Raw genomic sequence first — 15,468 nt, forward strand, 5'->3', positions numbered from 1 at the left:
ATGGATGGGACTCCTTCCATATGGATACAACATGAAGACCACTGGATGGAAATTAAAGGGAATTTTGTATCCACCAATTTAGTATCTAACAGATACATCAGATTGGAGATGGTTAAGCAGAAACCAGGCTTGGAGAAAAATTTGGAAGAGGCATCGTAGAGGAGATTCAATTACTGAGAATGAAAGAAGTCATAGTTAAAAAAAAATAGGAAACAGCATGGAAGAAATAAGTCCAAAAGATAGCAATAATTACAACAAACATAAATGCATGAGTGCAACCATTAAAAGATGTATAATTTAAATATATGTTGTTTGCAAAGGTAAAACATGGGCTGACACAAAAAGATTGAAATTAAAGAAGTAGAAAGGTATACCAGAGAAATATTAACAGAAAGAAAATCGGTACTTACAGCTAGAAAGTAGCAATATTAATATAGAAGTATATATATACAATTTAAGGTTATATTGATTTCTCTGTTCTAATTCTCTGTATGGCATTTGTCATTACCTGGTATTTTCTCTCCCCCTCTGTCCCATGCTAGACTATAAATTCCATGAGAACAGCGACCTTGTTTATTCTGTTCATTGCTGAATCTTGAGTGCCTAGAATGCTTCTTAGATCATAGAAAATATTCAATAAATATTTGTTGAATGAAGTAATAACTTCTAAGGCTTTTTTGAGTACTGACATTCTAGGATGGACAATGTGCAAACTTGCCTTGTTCTGGTTATTGCATAGCAAACCACCCCAATGCTTAACGGCTTAAACACCAACTCATTTTATCGATTGTGGTTCTGTGGGTTGCCTGGGCTCAGCTGGGCAGTTCTCAAACAGGCTCTTTCATGCATTTGCAGCCTGCATGGCTGGAGCTGGAATCTTTTAAAAGCTTAGCTGTACTGGATATCCAAGATGGCGCACTCACATGGCTGGTCTTGAAGCTGATTGTCAACATCAGGCTCAGCTGAGGCTCTCCACCAGAGCGTCCATATGTGGCCTCTCCCTGTGGCTCAGGCTTCTTATAGCCAGGTGGCTGGAATCCAACAGCAAGTGTTGTAAGAGACAGGATGTGGAGGCTGCCAGTCTCTTAAGATCTGAGCCTGGAAAAGGATACAACACTATTTATGTTACAATCTATTGGTCAAGCAGTCACAGAGCTGCCTAGATTCAAGGGAAGGGATGCAAATCTCCTCAAGTCCCTTCTCAATGGGATACATGTCAGGAATTTGTGGTCATCTTTGATCTACCACAGATATCCAACTGAGGCGGACTTTGTTTTCATCTCTACAAATGCCAGTACTTGATAGATATGATTTGCTGGGTCTGAGGCATATCTCTTCCCAAGGAAGGAAAATTCCACCATGGAAAAAGAGTGCTATTCTAGAATCTCTGCAGGATGTGTGGGCTGGACGAGATGCCCTCTAAGACCTTTTTCCAGTGCTGACATTCTCAGATGGAAACTTCAATGAACAGACCAGGGAGGAAGTCATAGTGACTCAGTTAAACATCAGAGGGCTGTGAGTTTCACTGGGGGAAAGAAATAGAGGTCTGTCCCTAAGAATGACACACTCCCTCCTCTCTCCATTCACACTGGTTAAGCACTTGCGTCTAGAGCTGCCCATCTGGAATTTGATGCCAAGGACAGTACTCTAAGCAACATGATACCTGTGTTGGGGACTGTAACACCTCAGAGAGGTGCAGAGTACTCTGGGTGAATGCTGGCCCTCAGATGGTCCTCTGTGGACAGAGCTGAACCTGTGACTCCTGGTATTTTTCCTCTCAGAAAGCAATGGTAAAAAACAAAACATCAACAACAAAACTAATAGTGGTCTCTCCACTGCTTTTGGGGATGGTTAATTTGTAGATATTGGACCCATTCTGGAAATTGCTAGTTAATTTCTCTTGTTTGCTTAACACCTCTCAGAATTACTGGCAGCGTGTCCTTAGGGAAATTACTTGACCTCTCCACGCCTTATTCTCTCATCTAAAGAGAAAAGAAGAATACTAGTATACACCTCATAAGGTTGTGGGAATTCGATGAGTTGATATAATATGCCAGGTGCTTCTTTAAGGAAATTTCAAGGTGGTGCTTAATAAATTCAAACTATTACAATTTTTCCTTTAACACAGATTTTAATGATTGCATGATAACTCACGACATGAATGTTCTATAAATTATTTTACCCATCTGTGAATTTTGTGTTTCTATGTCTTTGCCACTGTAAAAGTGATATAACGAATATCTTTATAGGTGGTAGGTAGGTGCCTACCACTTAGACGAAATTCCTAGAAGTGGAATTTGGGGAGCACGCTTTTTTACTGCATAATGAAGTTGAGATAAAGTTCAAACTAACCAAGCATGTGGGTGTTTGAGTCCAACAGAATTGGTGCCTCAGTGGTCATAGAAAAATCTATTCAAAACTATCAACAAAACAGGATCTATTGTGATTCCCAGTGAGACCTGGCTCCCTTCTTCCAGGCCCTGGGCACAGCTGGGGTTTGGGCTCTGCATGGCAGCCTTCCGGTTGCCTGGACCCCACCGAGCACTTCCATGTCTCTCTGGCCCTCATGACACCCCTATTTAGCAAGTTCCCTAGGTTTTCTAGGGGCTTTCCCTCTGCGCTCCACCATATTTCAAGGCTCTTGTGATTCTTCTGGAGGGTGGGAGCCTTTCCTTGCCTTTTCCGGCTCGTGGCCCCCTTCTAGCAGCAGCATCATCAGACCTCTGCTTCTGCTGTCACCCTACAATTCACTCACACTATAAGATTAGTTCTCTCGCCTCGTTCTCCCTCCTTCCTCCACCTCCCATCTTGATCAGACTTTTCCTGGTGGAGGGAGCGGACAGGCGCTGCATTATTGCACAGAGATGTCAGCGGTCTCTTCCCACTCTCCCCAGAGGCTTACTCTGTGCCATCCCCTGGCTTCCTGTGACACCAAATCCTTTTTCCCCAGAAGCCAGCCTGTTGTGGGTTTTGCTTTCCAGAGATCCAGGAGCCCGCTCAGCTGTGGAGCGACATCTGGACTTTCAAGCCATTTTCAGGCTATGTTGCTGCCAGTGGTTGCCTAGGATGGCTCATCAAGTGGGGAGCCCAGGGAAGGCTGAGCAGTAGGATCACCTGGTCAGCCTGAAGGGGGCCGGCAGAGACTGAGCCGCTCACCTCAGAATCATCTCTGTATGTGTAATAGAAACAGTGACAAGAGACATTGCCTTATGCCTAGTTTACTGGTTACATCAGAAATGACAAAATCTATCAGCTTTGTGGACGTGAAACCCAACAAGAAAAGCAGTGAGAAAATGTATGCTTGTTTTAGAGACATCTGTAATAGGAAAGGGTAGGTCATGGTTGCCTTTGCCAACAAGTAGGGCAGAGTGAAGAGCATCTATGTCTTTTCTTCATAATCCTTACCACTTTCAACTTACGAAGTCATTTACTTCTCCTCCTCTCCTTCTTCTTCTTCTTCTTCTTCTTCTTCTTCTTCTTCTTCTTCTTCTTTTAAAGATTTTATTTATTTGACAGAGAGAGCACACAAGCAGGGGGAGAAGCAGGCAGAGGGAGAGGGAGAAGCAGGCTTCCCGTGGATCAGGGAGCCCGATGCAGGGCTCAATCCCAGGACCCTGGGACCATGACCTGAGCCGAAGGCAGACGCTTAACCGACTGAGCCACCCAGGTGCCTCTTCTCCTCCCCCTCTCCCCCTCCACCCCCTCCACCTTTCCCCCTCTTCTTCTGCTTCTGCTTCTCCTTCTGCCTTTTCTCATAAATGCAAGCTCCTTAAGGCCAGGGTATTTCCCCCATGGGTTTATCCTAAGTACTTGAAAGAATAGATGGTACATGGCAGATACTCAATAAATACTTGCAGAGTGAATACATGTTGGCGGGTGAGTTTCTTGGAAACCATCAAGTGAGGTTGATTCAAAGGCAACCAAGCCCTCACCACCTGTCTGGTCCCATAAAGGTGTGGTTGACTCCAGAAGGAAGTGGGACAGGAATGCAAGGAAATAAGTCTGTAAAGGAACCTTGATAAGAAATCATACAATCCGTTGTCCTACGGCATGACAATCGGTCATTGTCTTCATACAATCGGTTGTCCTACGGCATGAATTAACCGATCCACGTTCCTCCAGAGAGGGCCTTCTACTGCACAGGGACAGCATGCGATGTACAGTTCCTCAAGTGTGGAATAAGGGTTTCCTTCCACATAGTTGTTGTTGGCCCCACAGGAAGGAATCCTCTGGATATTGTAAGATTATTTCAGTAAGAGGGTCAGACGGCTCTTAACTTTGACTTGTTATACTTGGCTCCGAAGTAAAACTCCTCTGCTGGATCGAACCTCTTTTTATATCCCTTTTGTGGAGTTTTGATTTTGGTAACTATAACTTTAAAACCGTACTAGCCAATTTCTTTTTTTCAAAACTGTCCTTCTGTATTGACTATTGCTCTTTTCTTGCAATTTCCATCCATCTTGCTGTTTTAGCGTCTGCAGTCTGATGCAGGGTATTTGACCCTCCTCTGCTAGGTTTCCCTCATGGTTGGTTGCTTTGTTAGTTTTTGGATTTCAAGCTCATTTTCAGTGTCCCCCCAACCCCGTGGAATCCCAGGGATTTTCTGTTTAACTCACCGGTGCCTCAACTGTGTTACTGTCCCTCCACAATGTTTTTGCTTTTTCCACTAACTTCAGAGCTTGACGATGCCTATAACTATGAAACCAAATATCAAACCAGAGGGAGGCAAAGGGAGACATTTCTCCCCATTCAGAGTCTAATGAGCCATCCATTCCTTGTCCTTTTCTGGGGCTGGCAGGCAGATTTTTTTTTCCTCACCCCCACATTAAGAGCCCTGACTTATGCATGGACCTCAGTTTCCACTTTACTCCTGTGAAAGTTCTTCAGAGCTTGTCCTCTGCTTCCAGGTTTGTGTTAGGCCTACTCCTGGTTCAGGGCAGTCTGCTCGCCAACCACTATGATGCCTGGCTGAGCTAGGCATGACCATTTTTCATATGGTCACTGTGCTTTGTTAATATAGGGCATGGTGGTAACCCCATTTGATGTACCAAATTGTCTATCATCTCTGTCCTATGTCACAACTACTCTAGACCCAGGTAGGCCCATCACCCATAAGGTGACTTCTGTCTCCTGACAATATAGTGACACAGTGGCATCAATTTTGTGCTTTATGTATGTTTAGAAACTTCCAAAATACAACTTTAAAAAAAGTCTATCAGACATTCTCTACTCAGTTCTCAGCTCCCTAATGATAATTAGTTAAGGGCTCCAACATGGGATGGAGCCTCCAGTGGGTTTAATTCCCAGCAACAGGAGGTTACACTATCCTGCTCCAGATTCAGGAGCATGAAGAGCATCCCAGCTGGAATCTGCCGGCACTGAGTCTGGGTACAGGTCTGGTTGCTTTATAAGAGCAGGTGCACAATGAGTGGTCACAGGGTGAGCTCAGTTTCAGTGAACATGAGGGCTGCCTTCCTCCATCTTCCTTGGCTGCAGGCTCCAGGTGGGGTGGGGATTCCAGCCCCAGGCGTTTACTTGGGAGCTAATCTTAGCAAGCACTGGTGGAAAGTGGGAAAATGAGCCAGGGAGGGGAGGAGACACAATGAAGAATGCATTATTATCACCACGTGGAATCCTGGCCCATAAAATGCTGGGGAGCTTTGGGTGACCCATGCACTTGACTCAACCATCCTACCTTGGGTGCTGGGGCATTTGTGCACCAACTGTCAGTCTTTTGTTGAGAGTTGCCACCTGGGGGCTTGAATTCAGGCGCAGCTGCTGGGTGGGAGGCCCACGGGAGCCTCAAGGGCTGGGGAGGGAGGCCCAGACAGCACCGGCTACAGGGGCCGCACGCACCACACGGTACGCTTAGCTATAATGCGCTCCCACCACCCTCCGGGCCCGCAATGAACCCTGCATGTCCTTACAGCATTCACACAGACATTAGCCTCTTTCCCAGGAAATGGAATCTCCTGGTCTTAGTAGCCACTGCCTTCAACCTCACCTCTCCTTTCAGGGGCATCCTGTAGATTCCCAGAGAAGCAATATTGAAAATGGAAGAAAAGTACGATGCAGTCTTCCGAGCTGCCCCAGACATCTATTATACAATCTGGCTCAGTGAAAGGCAACAGGAGTGACTCATACTTCCAAGGCTCAATGGAAGAATAACTCTGCTGTGACCTCTGGCTTCAACAACACTTTCTTCTGGGAAGTCTGATGCCCTGGTAGCACCATCTTCTCGGGCTTTCCAGCAGGCTGAGAAAACAATTAGGAACTGTACGTCTGGTCTCCTGGTAGCCAAGGGATGACCTGGCCCCATGGTACACTGAGGAATGTTTAACCACTGGCTCTAAGTGGGAAAGAGCCAAAGCCTGGATTTTTAAAGTGTGCCCATTTCTGTGGTGTAAATGGTCCTACTGTGGCTGATTTCAAGCCACCACTGCTTGAACAACTGGCTTGCAAAATTCCGAAAACTTTACTAATTGGCTCTTGTGAGCTGGTACCAGCTGGCTCCGGCTCACTAGGGCCACCGAGGACCACTACTCTCCCGGGCTGCTGGAGTTCAAAGCCAGTCTCTGCAAATCCTATCGGCAGCTCCGGCAGCACAAAGAGGACCAGCCCTGTGGGGACCAGAGGGAGACACTGATGCATACCCTCCGCTCAGGGAACCAGAACCTCGCAGCAGCCCTGCACAGACCCTTGCCAGCTCTGAAAACCAAGAAGGGGGTGGGGCATGAAAGCCGGAAAGACCCCTGTCACTGACCAACAAAGACAACAATGCAGGAGTCTCAGCCACAGGGACAACCCTCATGAAGCCAAAGGGGAAGTTCATCATGAGGGTTGTTCTGCATTTACCCCTGGAGGTGACACAGTTGCATGCACGGAGGTGACCGAGGCTCACTTTACTACTTCCCCTGAGTGTCATAATCAAACATGCACTCTCCATGGGTCACCTTTTGCTTAACAGAAGCCAAGTTAGTTTTTGAGCATTGCTCAGAGCCCAGCATCTGGAGGGACAGCTAACAGAGCTAAAGACAAATGTCCGTTTGCAAATGAGGGTGGGCTTTTGTAACCCAGAAAAACAGGAAATTCAAATTCTGGAAAACGTCCCTTTGACCTAAATTTAACTATGGGGTTTTAGTTAAGTGAGTTGACTAATTATATTTAAATTAGTTGACTGTCTAAATTGATGTTTTTCTAGGACTCTAGGAAAATGTAGGTTGAAGGGGAAAATTGAATTAGGAGATTTTTAAAAATACCTAAATTTAGGATAATTTGAGAAATTATTTTTGGAGATTAACCAGAAAAATGCTATAATTAAAGAGCATTCTGTTTGCGGTGACTAACGTATTTGTGCTACAAGACAGTATTTCTCCCTCATGTTAAACTGACAGGTCAGAGTGTTGTGTGTTTCTGTTGCATGCGGAAAGAGCTTAGTGTCAGACCGAAATCTCTCAAAGCTCAGTAGTTCCTAGTTCCAGGCTGAGGAAAGATCTCAACCAATAAAGCAGACTTTCTCCCATTGTTTACTACTGCAGAGCTGAGGGATTACAGTTTTATTAGCAGGTTTCCACGCCAGGAACGAGCAAGTAGTCCTGTTCATTTTTTTATCTATGCTATAATATCTCAGTGCTTCAGACTGAAACAAAATAATATAGTACAATAAAGAGAAAGAAATAAATCCTCTTCACTTATCCTACAAAATCCCCAGAGATGACAGTTGTGCTGTTGATAGCAAATGACACACAGATAAAGGACATCATATGCAAATATAGCTTGGGGTCTCCCTTAAATTGGTATTTTTAAGTTGGTTTTAAATGCATAAAGCATCCTTTAAAAACAGTCCCTCTTGCGTATGTGGTCTGCCTTATCAATTATCGCTAACAAATGAAACCTGCCGTAGACGATTCAAAACAATTAAAATCTTCTCTTAAAAAGCTCTGTAGCTTGCCTTCAAATATATGTGTATTTGCTTTCAGCAGGCTATTGAGAGGGAGGGAGGATGGGGTTGGGGGGGTGGGGTATGGAGATGGGAGATGAGAAAAACTGAGTTACTGCGGGTTCGAGAAACGGGTGCCCTGTCAAGTGGGTCATCTTGGAGGAAGGGTGCTTGGCTGTGGCATGCAGTGGGCTGCTGGTGGCCATGTACTCACGACATCCCAGGATGGTGGGATCGATTCTCTGAAACCAGATTCTGCTCCCAAGTGCTCTCTCTCCCCCTCTCTCCCTCTGTCTCTTCCCTCTCTCCCTCTCTCTCTCTCAGCAGGTGTGGGACAGGGAGAAGGTGTCATGGGGAGATACATTTTAAAGGAAAAATGATGATGGGGTGTGGGGAGGAGAGGGGACAGGCGCCAGGTTTTCGGCCCAGCCTCAGCCCTGGACGAGACTTGCTGTCCCCGGTTGTCGCCGGACCCCTGCCCTGGCTTGTGCCTGGTCCCCTGCTGCTACGCTCGCCCGTTGTAGTCCTCTTGCACACAGCAGCAGCTGAAAACCCGAGGGACCCCCATTGCTTAGCCCTCCGGAGGGCTTTCCTGCTGCAGCTGGACGAGCTTGTGTGACGTCCATCCTGGCCTCCAACTTCATCTCACCACACTTTCTCTGTAGTCACGGGGCCTTTTCTCTCCCAGGATGGCCACGGCTGTCGGTCCACCACCACATCCACGGCACCGAGCATGGGGCCCAGTGCTCAGCAGGCATCGGGGGCTATCGGTAGAATGAGTTACTGAAGAGAGACAGGATTTCTACAGAGCAGGACACTGGGTGGAGTCTAGTTTGAAGGAAAGACACTGACTGATTCAATCTTGAACAAAGTGTTGGCCTTGGCCTTCAGTGCTCACCCGAAAGCCAGCAGGGAAGGGCTCATCATCCCCACTACTATGAGGGGAAAGGGGCTCAGAGAGACCCGGAGCTGTCTGAGCTTCTTGGCGAGTAGGTGACATAGGCGGGGCTTCCCACGGGGCGGGCTCATCTCCCAAACTGTCAGCGTTTCCATGCTACCTAACTCGTACTGAGTTTGGGGTAGCTAGGGACTGCCCAAGTTCAAGTGCAGGTCAGGCAGTTGTGAAGGGTGGGGATCCAGGCTTCGGGCCCATTGAGCTGGTGGCGGTGGCTGAGTCTGTGTGAGTTAAAGAGAACACTAGCGGGGAGGACATGGACCCGAAAAGGTTCCAACGTTTCTTGCACTCCTGGTCCACCCTTCACAACTCTTCAGGATGTGACGCAGGGGGGCTGTCTCCACAGCCTGTTTTCAGTGGGTCCCCAGCCTCTGACCCCAGCTTGCAGAACAAAGTATCAATGGATGGGGTGGAACCCAAGGTAGGATCGGTTTAGCTCTTTCCATAAAAATAACCGTTTGAAATCTCTCTTGGCTTACGGTTCACTTTGAGAATCTGATGAAAGCTAAGAACTTCCTAGAGAAATCCACATAACCTTTCATATATAACATTAGCAGGGTCTTGGTTCCAAGGATCACCATCCTGAAGTCTCCTGGGGGCCAAAGATTCAGATTAAGAATTCCCACCCTAGAAGGTCTTTTCCAGCAAGATACGAGAAGGGCTTATGTGTGGAAACTCTCTCGATCAGAGCTCCCTCCCAGGGGTGGCCCAAAGATAAATTTTAAATTGTGTTAAGCTCGAAGCAATTTCATTTTCTAGAACAGAGTTTGGAGTAACATTGAACACATTTTTCCACTTTGGGAATGTACCACTTGGCTGCCAACCCAGAGATGGTGGTGATCAGAGGTACAGAATGGACGTCGGTTATGCACATTGGGGCGATAACTGGCACATTATGAATTGCATGGTCCGTTCTGTGTGGAACAGCGCCAAGAGTGCCCTACTGGGGCCAATTTCTGAGTGTGTCCTTTGAAGTCGTTCCTTTCACTGATTTTGTGAATTCCTTCATTCCATAGTTCATGACCTCTGCCAGACTTGTGTTTCCAGGTGACAGCAAAGAGTCGGGAGAAGGGGAACGAGCCAGGTGGCAGAGCCCACTCCTTGGGGCCCTCTAGTTGTCGTTCACAATGAAGGCATTATTTTCAAGAGGTATCTAAGCCTCAGTTTTCCAGGTAGTGGAGATTCCTAATAAACTATTTCATAGTTTAAATGGGGATGTTCTAGTAGGAGAAGTTTTGGAGAAACTAAGCCTCTTTTAAGGTAGTTTTATAAATATAACTACTCATAATTAAGGGCTGGAGGAACTTAAGTTATAGTTAGGGGGATGATTATAGGACCTGAGGAGGAGGAGAAGGAAAGGAGACAGGAATTCTGTCCACCCAGCATGATCCCTGCTCATTTTGGGGAACTTTGCTCATCTGTGTTCCATTCTATTTCTTGCTCCCCATGGGAGCCGCCATGACAGTGCTGCGTGACCCACCTCTGGCTGCAGTGGATGGGGTCTTAGGTGTGCACCTGACTCAACACAGGCAAGAGTGCTTTGTGAGGTTTTGGACTTTGAATTGATAAAAAGAAGTCAGCCTCCTTCAGGGACCCAAAGTTTAGACCTGCAGCAGTGGTTTCTGCTATGTGGGCTAAAGAAGCAAAGGAAGCTAAGTAGGGCGATGGGGGATGAGAGGCCTCCAAGACTGCTGTTCCCACCCCAGATTCATTTGCTTCTGAAGTCCTGGTGGATTCTTACTATTGAGCTCTTGAAACACCCCAGGATTTTTTAAATACACCCCCTCTTTTTTGCTTATACTACTTTGAGTTGGGTTTCTGTTATTTGCAACCCAGTTCTCACTGTTGGAATCTCAAGAGATTCAGAGGCAGGTCATCCAGGGCATAACCACAGCCCAAGTGAGGGGAATGCTGCGCAGTCAGGGCCCATGGCAGAGGGTCAGGCTTCCTAATCATTGAAGGTGGGACAGGAAAATTGGAGATGAAATGTCCCACAGAGGATGCAAAAAGGAATGGGTCTGCCATCTTGCCTAGAAAGGAGGTTAGAAAATCCTATCTCAGGAGTCTTGCCAGTGAGAGGAGCTTCAGCCTAGAGCACAGCCCTCAGACTACAGTGTTTCTGTTTTGGCAGAAAAGTGTCTGATTAGACACGTTTCCTTTGTGAATCAACATGTCCTCGTGCGATCTAGATACCAGGAATCACACTGCTATACATAAAGAATGGATGTAAAACCATGGGCTAAAATTTCTTCAATGAGTGCATTTTAGATTCATGGAGTTAGTTAATGACTCATTAATAGGGCCAGAGTTGATGATCACCTGAAAGCCTTAGCTATAAAGATTGAAGTGATAAGAATGTTAAGTGGGCATGAGTTATAGGGGTAAATTCAAGCTCACATCAGGAAAAAGGAAAAACAGTTTAAAAGCATGGAAATATTTGTGGTCTCAGAAAAAAATGTAAAGTATGTCCAGCATCTGGCCATACCCAGTGGCCTTTTTCCTACTGGCATCATAGACTTTCTTTCCCACAAGTTTATTTGAATGAGACCCAGAAGAGGTGTCACAGGGGCAGTCTGCTCTTCGGGGGAAGCTGGCAGCTCTGCCTTTCCTCCAAAGGGCACCTTCTTCTTGGAAATATAAAACTTGTAAGCTTGGAGAGAGCTAAGAGGCCATCCAGCGTTCTTCAGTGAGGACTCTGGAGTGGGTTTCCCTTGTTCAACAATCTCCTCAAAGGTGTACATAAATGCTGTGTATTACATTTTTCTTGGGAGAAGGTCCATAGCTTTCATCAGGTTGTCCTAGGACTTGTGACTGCAAACTGGTTAAGATCCACCATCTAACCCCCTCATTACAGATGAAGAGATGGAGGCCTAAGGAGTGGAGTGTTTGGTGATGATCCTGTGGGTAAGGGATAACAAAGCCTGGATGAGGACTGAAACCTCCAAAGTCCCAGAATGCTCTTTCCCCACTATTGTGCTTTGTAAAGAATCCATCCTAGGTTCTTAAGGACACTTAATTTGCTTCAAGGAAATGTGACATCTGTAAGCCATGCTTTCCTTAGCTGAGAATTAATGAGTAAATAAGAGCTCTCCAGCTTCTAGAACATAAGAGGTTATTATAATGCTTCTGGTTACGACTTGTATTAAAAAAAATACTACCCACCAATGTTCTCAAAGGTCTGTGTAAATATTAACTCATTAATCTTCATATTGGCTTCATAAGGCACGATTTTTTTAAACTTGAGAATTACACTTTTCCTACTCCCATTAGATTTAAGGTATCTTAAGAGTTAAAACTTGTAAAGCAAAACAAAATACCTAGAAATGAATTTAAAAATCTATCTAATAGGAGGGAAAGGATCTTAGATGAATTATTTTCTACAATGGGGCATTGAATTTGGCATTAAGATTCCCGGTCACAAAGGCACAAAGGAAACATAGCTTTCACTTTTCAATCATGTACCCAAGACAAACTAGTATTGATTCCATTTTGCCATAAAAGAAACACAGGAGCTTATTTAACATGTGTTCTCAAGTGAATATCTTGGCATTTCACTTTGGTTTACCTGTTTACAGAACCAGGGCAGTAATGGGGGATGCCCCCTTCCCAGAGAAAGCAGGATGCACTGTGATGAGAATATAGGAGGCTTCACTAGCCCAATACCATGCAGAAGAGCCCTCCAGAAAGGTGAGGGCAGGTGAGAAGGTTTGGAATGATTGTTTTCAGCAGCTCATATTGTTTCGGTCTTTTGGAGTCTCCTGCAGAAATTGTCCTTCATCTAACTTCAATTCCTCATGAACTCAGCTCCATTCGTGTGCCCACCCTTTTAGCTTCATATCTTGCCATGGTAGATGAATCCTCACTGAGATGACTCCTGGGTCCCCCCAGTTCTGTTGCCCAAACGCCATGACCCCCATTACAAACCTACCAGGTTGTCTGTCATGGGCCTGGAAGTCAGTGCAGGGTGTCTGATGGGCCATCGTGAAGACTCCATGATGAAATAATTTAACAGCCGGCTTACTGATCAGGGAATTGGTACCCAATTACTCCCTTACTCCCTTACATCTGTCATCCATTCTTGCAACTCTGCCTTTGCCAAGGTCACCAATGACCACAAGGTACGGTGGGAAAAGTGCCAAACTGGTCAATTAATTTTTACACAATACATTTATGGTTTTTTGTGACTGTAAACATAATATAGTTCTTTGAAAATATATGGAAAATATAAAAAGAATACAGATAATTCTGAAGTCACCTTTCATCCCATTAAAGATGTAGCAACCGTGGACGTATGTTGCTTCAATTTTCCTTCAAGAAAGAACTTGCCATTCGGCTACAAGAAGCATCGTTGGCTGCTGGCCTCCAGTAGTTGGTGCCCTTAGGACCTGCCTCAGCAACGGAGAAGAGGCCATGCCCTTTTTGGGTAGCCCCTTGCTAATGATAGAGCATGGTCAGAATATTAGAACCTGGTAATTCCTGCTCAATAAGCCTCTTCTAATGGACAGTCTTCACTCCAGAGCTCCCTCCTGGGTTGGCAGAGGACAGAGAACTCTCTCAAGTGTTGTTTTCCATGTTCCACGGGAAGGCCTGGGGACATGCTGTTCACCGAGGCCATCCAGAATGTGCTGGTAAGAGGGGCACCAGCATTACCAAGAAGTTTGAAGGAGGTTCTCCCACTTCGTCCCCCTCCAGTATGCCCGCTCCCCTGAGCCTTTCAATCCCTTCTTCCACCCTCTGCCATGACAATCCAGGCATACCCTCTTTGTTCCATGTGGGCTGTTGGTTTCTCCTTGGAGCTGCCCTGGGCCAGGGCTGATAGTAGGAGAGATCATCACAGAATCTGATTCATTGACAGTGAGGTTTAGGGACTTTGGAGACCCTCAAGCAACAGACACCATGGGCCAGCACTGGGCCACCAAAACCCAGATGGTCACAATGATCAAAACAACTGGTAAAATTGGAGTGGCAGTGAGGGGTATGAGTTGTGACGATAACTTAATACAACATGGTATTCCGGGGAGAAAACAGGTGAGCCTCCAACCTCCAAAATTTAAGTGGTATTTCATATGTAAATTCAAAAGAAAGTGAGAATGGATGAGCAGGAGGCTGAGGGCAGTCATTCCAAATAAAGTCACAAACTGTTGCCCATGTCCTAGACCCAAGTCAAGTTTCAGGCTGGAAACCCATTTGATTGAAAGGCTCCCTGGGTTCCCAGAAGAAAAGGCCCCCCAACATCGTCCTAACTATATACTGTAACAATCCCCCAGTCTCTCCCCAGAGGGACCATGCCCATTTACTCAAGTGCCTAGACACTGTGGAAAGGAGAATTCCAGGACTTTTTGAGGACTAGTATTAAAAGAATCTGTGTTGACACTGTTCCTCAGAGACCCAAAGTATCACATGGTCCCCTGTTGGAGTGAGGGCATTTGGAGACCAGGCATGTGGTATCCTGGTCAAAGTACACCTTAGAATGTGTCAAGTGGTTTGGTGAATCCATCTAGTGCTCATGTCCTTAGCTATATAGTTAGGATCAATATATCTCATAGGTGGAAGAATCCCCATATCGGTTCATTGGTTCATGAAATGAGAGCTATCAGAGTTGGAGTGGTTAAGTGGAAACCCTGAAACTGCCCCATCCCCTGCCAAAGATAATAATTAAAAAATAAGATTACAGGGGCGCCTGGGTGGCTCAGTCAGTTAAGCATCCAACTTCGGCTCAGGTCATGATCCCACGGTCCTGGGATTGGGCCCCATGTAGGGCTCTGCATTCAGCGAGGAGTCTGCTTGTCTCTCTCCCTCTCCCTCTGCCCCTCCCCCTGCTTGTGCGCTCTCTCTCTCTCTCTCTCTCTCTCTCTCTGTCTCTAAAATAAATAAATAAAATCTTAAAACAAATAAGATTACGGCTTACAAAGGGAAGTAAGGAACAGTAGTGTATCATCAAAGACCTAAAATGCAGGGTCTTGGTCCCAGTTATAATCACTTCTAATTTGCCAGCTTGGCCCCTGCAGAGAGCAGGTGGACCTGGAGAGTAAGTCTGGACCACCGCAATTTCAAAGTAGTAGCCCCATTGCTGTTGCCACACCGGACATGCTGTTGATGCTGGAGTAGGTGAATACACCATTGATTTGGTGACTGTATTCTATCTCACTCAAGGAAGAGGCTCGGAAACCATTCATACTCACCTTTTATGGATGATAACACAGGTTCACAGATTTTCCAGGAGCTCTATTGGTCAGAGAGCTTTGGCTTCATCTGGGCATCCTGGACCACATCATATTAATCCATTACATCAATGACGGCATGCAACGATGAGCAAGAGGTGGCTGGGATGCTGGAGGCCTTAGCAAGGCTCATGTGCTATGTACAGTAAACGCTGTGAAGGTCGAGGGACCTGTTACTTCAGGACAGGGTTTAGGGGCTCAGTTGTCGAGGACACGTTCAGAATGCCCTCCCAAAAGAGGGCAAATTGCTACAGCTTATGTGCTCTTCTGGAAAGAAAGAAAGGAAGTAGAAAGAAAGAAAGAAAGAAAGAAAGAAAGAAAGAAAGAAAGAAAGAAAGAAAGAAAGAAAGAAA

This window comes from Callorhinus ursinus, unplaced genomic scaffold (assembly GCF_003265705.2).
Source record: "Callorhinus ursinus isolate GAN/ISIS: 27379988/994484 unplaced genomic scaffold, GSC_fseal_2.0 scaffold2, whole genome shotgun sequence".
Classification (NCBI taxonomy): Eukaryota; Metazoa; Chordata; class Mammalia; order Carnivora; family Otariidae; genus Callorhinus; species Callorhinus ursinus.